This window comes from Camelus ferus, chromosome 23 (genome assembly GCF_009834535.1).
Source record: "Camelus ferus isolate YT-003-E chromosome 23, BCGSAC_Cfer_1.0, whole genome shotgun sequence".
Lineage (NCBI taxonomy): Eukaryota > Metazoa > Chordata > Mammalia > Artiodactyla > Camelidae > Camelus > Camelus ferus.
Window position 1 is genome coordinate 8,284,098 of NC_045718.1, and position 6,995 is coordinate 8,291,092.

General features: G+C 37.5%; 1 non-coding gene across 1 annotated transcript; it reads left to right on the top strand.

Annotated features, from left to right (window-relative positions):
- Nucleotides 1-3,510: 3,510 nt before the first annotated feature.
- TRNAT-AGU lies at nucleotides 3,511-3,582 on the top strand. Its single transcript has one exon. It is a non-coding gene; the product is annotated as a tRNA-Thr (tRNA).
- Nucleotides 3,583-6,995: the final 3,413 nt, after the last annotated feature.

Genomic DNA, 6,995 nt, shown 5'->3' on the forward strand with positions numbered 1-6,995 from the left:
AAAGTCTGATGAATTTTAGAAAAGATGTGTTTTTCTCTGCAATATTGGTCATCTGTCTTCTCTGAACTTTCCTGTGGTCATTGTATCAATGTAGTATCATCACATAATTATAGATAACATTACTGTGTCATACTGTTCCCTAAAATTGGGACTAAAGATTACTTGTACATAAAAAGATAAGTATTAGTAACTATTAATCCAGTGGGAAAAAAGTCCTCTGTATTTTTGTATCTAGTCATTAACAAAATATTTCAAAAACTATGTTCATAAATACTTTCACCTTGTTAATATGCCCATAAGTATTTCCTTGTACAATTTGTTTATTTTAGTGCAACGGAATGATCTCTGGGTGGTAATACATTTTGTTATTTTAATGTTGTATTTTATGTCAGTTAAATGGGATACCCATCCTAAATGTTGATCAAAAAATGAAATAACACCCAGATGAGAATGATTCAAGTTTTTTTTTTGACTTAGAGTTACTGGTTGATAAACTTATATATGTATTCAAGCTTAATGGAACATTTTTCCCAAGAGAAACAAGCAAGCTTTAAGTGCTGTATACACAATTCCAGAGGTAAAAGAAAAAAAGGTTTAATGTTACTATTTTACTTCAGGATTTGACATCAAATACATATTTTTGAGAATTAAGCCTAAGTAAGAGAATTCCCTAGATGATGTCAACAATATTAGTATTCCACAAATTTTTGATTGTATGAATACAGATTCTGTTATTTTTTATGAGGAAATCAGAAAAATAAAACATTACAGCTGAAAATTGCTTACCAGTGTCATGATTAAGGCTGATATTGGTGTCTGAGTGTCATAAAACTGTAATTTATGTTTTTATATTTCACATTCAGTGTTAACAATTAAGACTAATATTTGCAAATCATTACACTTAAAAAAAGTTTGTATTTTAGATGTTTTCATCTGCATCTGAGTGACTATAGATTTTTTTTCCACTAGTCTCATTTGGCTGAATAACTGCAGATCAGACTTTAGGTCAGGTTGTTACCCAGTAACCGAATTTGTTGGCTTTTATCTTTTAAGGAAAGCTGACTGAGGTTCAGACAGTTGATACTAAAATGTAAAGAGTATTTTCATTGCTGATAGCCTAGTGTTAATATAATCTATAACTTTCAATAAAAAGATTGATGCTTTAAAATCTTAGATGCCATAGTATTTCAGCCTATTATTTTTATTTCCTTCCACAGGAAAAAAAAATGAATAAAAATTACAGTTTACAACACCTGTCGTAAAATGTTTATATCAAGTGTAAAATATAGACTGCAGTGAAATATATACTATGAAAGATTTAGCAATGTTTCTTTTATTTCTTGTCAAACAGCAGGGAAATATTTAGAGATAAGAAGCAAAACTTACACTGAGCAACAGGAAAATGATCTCACATTTAATTGGGTTGGAAGTAGACTCAGCCCTTAAGTATTTGTATGTTTTTTGATTATTTGGAGGCTTTGAATTTCCTTTGATTTTAATGAAGTTGCATCATTGTAGCGTTACAGGAAAAGGGTGATCTTAGCCAATTCTTCCCTGGAGTTTGTTCTGACCCGTGATGATGTTTGTAGATGCCATGATGCAGGAACCATGAACATGAAAGAGGAGGTACATTGTGAGCGGCACTCTCCCGGCAGGAACACCCAAGTTGTACTTGATACATTTTCAGTTTGAAAGATCTAATTCCTTCCTTCCTTCCTTCCTTCCTTCCTTCCTTCCTTCCTTCCTTCCTTCCTTCCTTCCTTCCTCCCTCCCTTCCTTCCTCCTTCTCTTCCTTCCTTCCTTCCTCCCTTCCTTCTCCCTCCTCCTTCCTCCTCCTTCCTCCCTCCCTCCTTCCTCCTTCCTTCTTCCTCCCTCCCTCCTTCCTTCCTTCCTTCCTTCCTCCTCCTTTTCCTTCCCTCTTCCTCTTCCTCTTCCTCCCTCCTCCTCCTCCTTCGTCCTCCTTCCTTCCTTCCTTCCCTCCTTCCTTCCTCCCTCCCTCCCTCCTCCCCTCCCTCCCTTCATCCCTCCCCCCTCCCTCCCCTCCCTCCCTACCTATCCCCCCCCTCCCTTCCTCCCTCCCTCCCTCCCTCCCTCCCTTCCTCCTCCCCTCCCTCCCTCCTCCATACCCCTCCCTCCCTCTCATGTTCTGGTGGCTTCCACAGTGTTTCCTCAGTACTGTGAAGACTGCCTTAGTTCTAATCAGAACAAATATCGTGAAACTTCTTTACACTGAGCCAAGAGGCTTTATCTGCTGAAAACAAAAAACGTAATCCGGGTACTTAAGTTCCTCAAGGCTTTGGTTTCCCTCCCTACTCCACATGCTCTAATGTCGTAATATGTATTACATAACTTTAAACATCACGCCAACTGCTTATCTTTTAGAAGATGCAGTGGCAGAAGGAAGTAGTTATGTTTCTCCATCTGCAGGAGGATATAATCCTCTTTAAGATTTTCCTTGTTATTTTGATGATGGTATACAATCAGTCCCATAGCTTGTAGGAAACAAAAAAGAGTAAAATGTTAATTCCACAGATGTCGAGGCAATTTGACCGTATTACCAGTTGCCTAGTTCTGGGGATGATCTCGTTATTTTATGATAGATATTTTTAGCACCTGTTGAGTGCCCATCATTGTACTAGGCACTGGAAGGATAGAGATAAATAAAGCCAAGTTTTTCTAATTAAGAACTTTCTAGCCTAGTAGAAAAGGCAAGCCATAGAAAACAGATAACTTGCAGAGCGTGCTAAGTGGTGATATTATAGTGGTATATATAGTACTTGAGGGGAACTCAATTTATTGAGAGGAATTCATTCCAGGAAAGGAATTATAGAGGGGATATTTGATTTGATTCTTTGAAGATAAATAGGATTTTCTTTTCATTAAGGGAACAGGGTGGGAGAAATGCTTTCCTTTCAGAGCACTAGAAAAGTCACGGTGATGTGAAAGCGAATCTCTCATGCAGGGTATTCTGACCTGTTCTGTATCACTTGTGCTAAAGTGGATGAATGAGAGCAAAGAGGCAGTTGGATGGGGGCAGATCACAGAGCACCTTGTGTCTCGGTAAGGGATAGCACTATTTTCATTTGAATTATAATTTCATGAGCCTTTGTATGAAGCTTCGAAATTTTCCCAAGACAGCCTCATATTAAAATTGTAGAGTTCTAGATAGGATTACAATTTTCAAAAGACTTGCAAAATTCTACTTTGGATACATAATCCTTGAAAGTGTAAATCAAGATGCTTCGCATACTTCATGAGGTCTTTGTTGGTTATGAAGTTATCCATGGGAAACTTACGTTTGCTGGCATCTTGGTTCCATTTCTATCACTTGCTCATTTGTCCAGCTTTTAAAACCAAGTGTTCTTTGGTCCTTCCCCTCAAATTTGTTGTGTTTTCTTTTTTAATTTTGTGGCATTAAAAAAATAGTAATAACAAAGTACATTTTAAATCCAGAAATTAATTTTCTTTTTTCTAAATATGAATTAGAAAAGGATTCAAAATATAGTGGGGGAGGGTATAGCTCAGTGGTAGAGCGCATGCTTAGTGTGCATGAGGCCCTGGGTTCAATCCCCAGTACCTCCATTAAAAAATAAATAAATAAACCTAATTACTTTGCCTCTCAAAAAACAAACAAACAAAAATACTTTGTTTAGGTGTTTTATTAGGTCACATAACTTTTTTTAGTTGAGGTAATATTTTCCACTTAAGAGAGATAGAGGAAGTGATTTTAAAGGGAGCTGGGTGGGAAGAAAACTTAAAATAGAAGAGGAAGTAATGACAAGCGAGAATGATTTTCACGTCCAATGATCCAGTTCAAGGGAAGAGGGAGGACAATCGGCGCACACGGCCTCCCCTTGGACCCGTCCCCAGAATCCCTTCTTGCCGTTTCCGCGCGTCCTGTCACAAGGACAGATCCTTGAATTTTCCTGATTACTCACCATGTCAACCTATCTATTCGCATATGTGTTATAGGAAGGGAAGTGATTGCTTCATCTACATCACAATTTGAGTTTATAGTCTGAAAGCAAGTAAGTCGTAGTTTCCTCTTATCTGTTATCATATTGTTTTTCATTATTTGAAATTTGACTAAATAATGTTTCTTCTTCCAAAGTGGCTGTCACTGATAGCACTCTCAACCTGAGTCTCAAGGAATTTGGCAAAACTGTATCTCTTTCTGTCTTTAAAATTATATTCCTTTCTGTTTTTATCACAACAAATATTAAAAATGGCAGGCAATATATTCTAAGTGCTACTGATAAAGCATTGTTTTGCTATAAATAAACAAGCCTGTTTCTCTAGAGCTTAAAAAGGAATAAAAATTTGATACACATTCTTCCCCCATCAAGCAGCTGTGGCAAGAAGCCATTCGGGAGTTGTTAGATTTGCTAGAGTTTTCCACTATATCCCAGGTATTAATGTTATATGTGTTCTGGAATATATGGAAGGTTGTAATATTATGAGGATGCTTAACATGCTGACATTTTCATTGCTCTGAATATAAGAAGACATAATCATTACTCTTTCTGTAGGTTTTTACATGATGTGTTGACCAGTAACAATGAATATGCTTGTGAAGATGTCAAACATCCAAAAATAACATGATTTTTCTTTAAAGAAATGAATCTTAGTGAAATCACGAAATGCCTTGAATCATTTTTTTATCAGTGAATTAGTGTTAGAGTATAAGTTACATGGCCTCAAGGTTCAAATAGATGTTGTGTGAGAACGGATGCTGTCGGAATGGGAGGAGACCAGATGGAGCACCAGCCACAGTGCACAGGTCCTGCACATGTCAGCGCCACAGTGTTCACAGGCTGGACGTGGGATGCGCAGGTCGAGGTCCCCAGCCTATTCTTCCCATTTAACGTGACTCTCTTCCTGATTTCACTGTCTTTTGAGAGCCTTCATTTATCTAAATTTCCTGTATGCTGGGATTGGACAACTGCAGTTCAGCAAATACTTGGTCATTTATAGATTGCGTTATTGGTGGTTGCTACATAGGACATAGTTTTGGCTTATTTTTAATCCAGGTCTTTTACCTGGGCTTCAGATTCTGCTCTTAAAATCCAGCCCACTGTGATGATGCTGCTTCCCATTTCTGTGGGTTTCTGATTGACCTCCTTCCTGAATGTTCGTGGATGCACATTGTAGCTCACCCTGGCTCTTTTGTATTCCTGTTAATTTATAAGACAAAGCCTTGCAATTCTCAAGACAAGTAAGGAACTGTGTACCATTTTTTAGTTCAGAAGTTACTTCTGTAACCATTGAACTGGTATATAAAGTCCACAAATAGGTAGGGGTGAAAGCTATCCTCAAGTTTTAAGCATTATTGGGATTTCTGGTTGAATATTCAAACATTTATGTGTGTTTAAATACAACTCTAGGACTTGGCTTTTCAGAATCATTGACTCATTCATTCACTCACTCATTCATTCATACTTAAATAGCTCAATGAGAACCTAACATTTGTCAATCTTTAGTCTTTTGGGATATATCTGTACCAATTTCTGTAAAACTATGAAGTATAAATGTGTGACTATTTCTTCCCCAGTGGAACGTACATTTTATGGGAAATACCAATGCAAAACGTAAGAAGCAAGTAAAGTATATACTAATACAGAAGTGTATAAAGTCTTAGAAAAACGGAGTACAAAGTGGAGTTTGGGAGTGTGAGTATTTGTCTCATGGAGCAGAGATAAGAGGTAAAGGCCTGTCGTGTTCACATGTTGTAGCGTCAGCTGGGGGGCAGTGTGAATGGAGTGAGGCAGGAAAGAGTAATGGGGGTCAAGCAGAGTGGAAAGGAGGTCTGGGCGTTGTAGGTAACACAGCACCTTGTGAGCATCTATGAAGACGGTGGACTTCAAGTGAGACAGGGAGCCATTGTGAGACACTGAGCGTAAGGCTGGCCTCTCTTACCTGTGTTTTAAAGGGATTATTCTACTGCCAGTGTTGGGAATGGTTTGTGGGATGAAAGGAGGCCTTTTGGAATGTTCCTCCAGTGTTCCAGGTGTGAGACGACAGTGAGAGGAGGCTGAGAGGAGGCTGTGGGCAGTGGTGATGAAGAGAGGGGGTCCAATTCTAGATATATTTTGAAAGCAACGCCAAATTGATTTTGTGATAGGTTGCATATGAGATGGAAGAGAAAAAAAGACCAAGGATGATTCATCTAGAGTTTTGACCAGTTACCTGGATCTCACCTGATGTTGAAGAATCAAACAATTATATCACATATTGATCTACCAGGTAGTAAAAGATAACTTTGTTTTTCTCACAAAGCTTCAAATTCAGTTGGAGAAAAGAAGCACTGAGGGAGTAATAAAAATTACTTACCTGAGCAGCAAAAAATGATGATGGGATGTTCACAGTGAATACAATAAAATTTCCACTAAACATCCAGGTCTTTGAATGTCAAGACCGGAACTTAATTTATTACCATCGTATAGCAGAATAATTGTCATCTAATATAATTTCTTCTTTGTTTTTTTAAAAAAAAAAAAAAGGAAAATTTAAACCACAAAGGAAAAAAATATTGTCATTCGTTCATTCGTTCCACAAATGTTTCCTGCCAGGAATAATTTTAGGCGTTTGGGAACATATGTGCCAATATAGACCTGTCCTTTAAATTAAATAAATGCAGCTGTGCAAAATAGTGAGTTGCTTTTTTATCTTTCTTATTTTGTAAAAAACATTGCCGTGGAATAAGCTTTACTGACCTGCAACTGTGATTCTTTTTTTAAATCAGTTTATTGAGTTGGGTGATTTTAAATGTCAGTAAATGACACTATTGGAAAAACACGCTTATAGTTAAATTGATTTCTTATGCGGAAGTGGGCCAGACCCATGGACTTCCATTCGGCAATCAAGATGTTTTATAGACAACTCTCCATCTAATTATCCTTGCAGCTTTATTCTTCCAAAATTGAACAAAAGAGCTGAGGGTTAAGAAAGAGGAGAAGACAAATCACAATACAGGAAAAGTTTGTTTTCCGGACGAG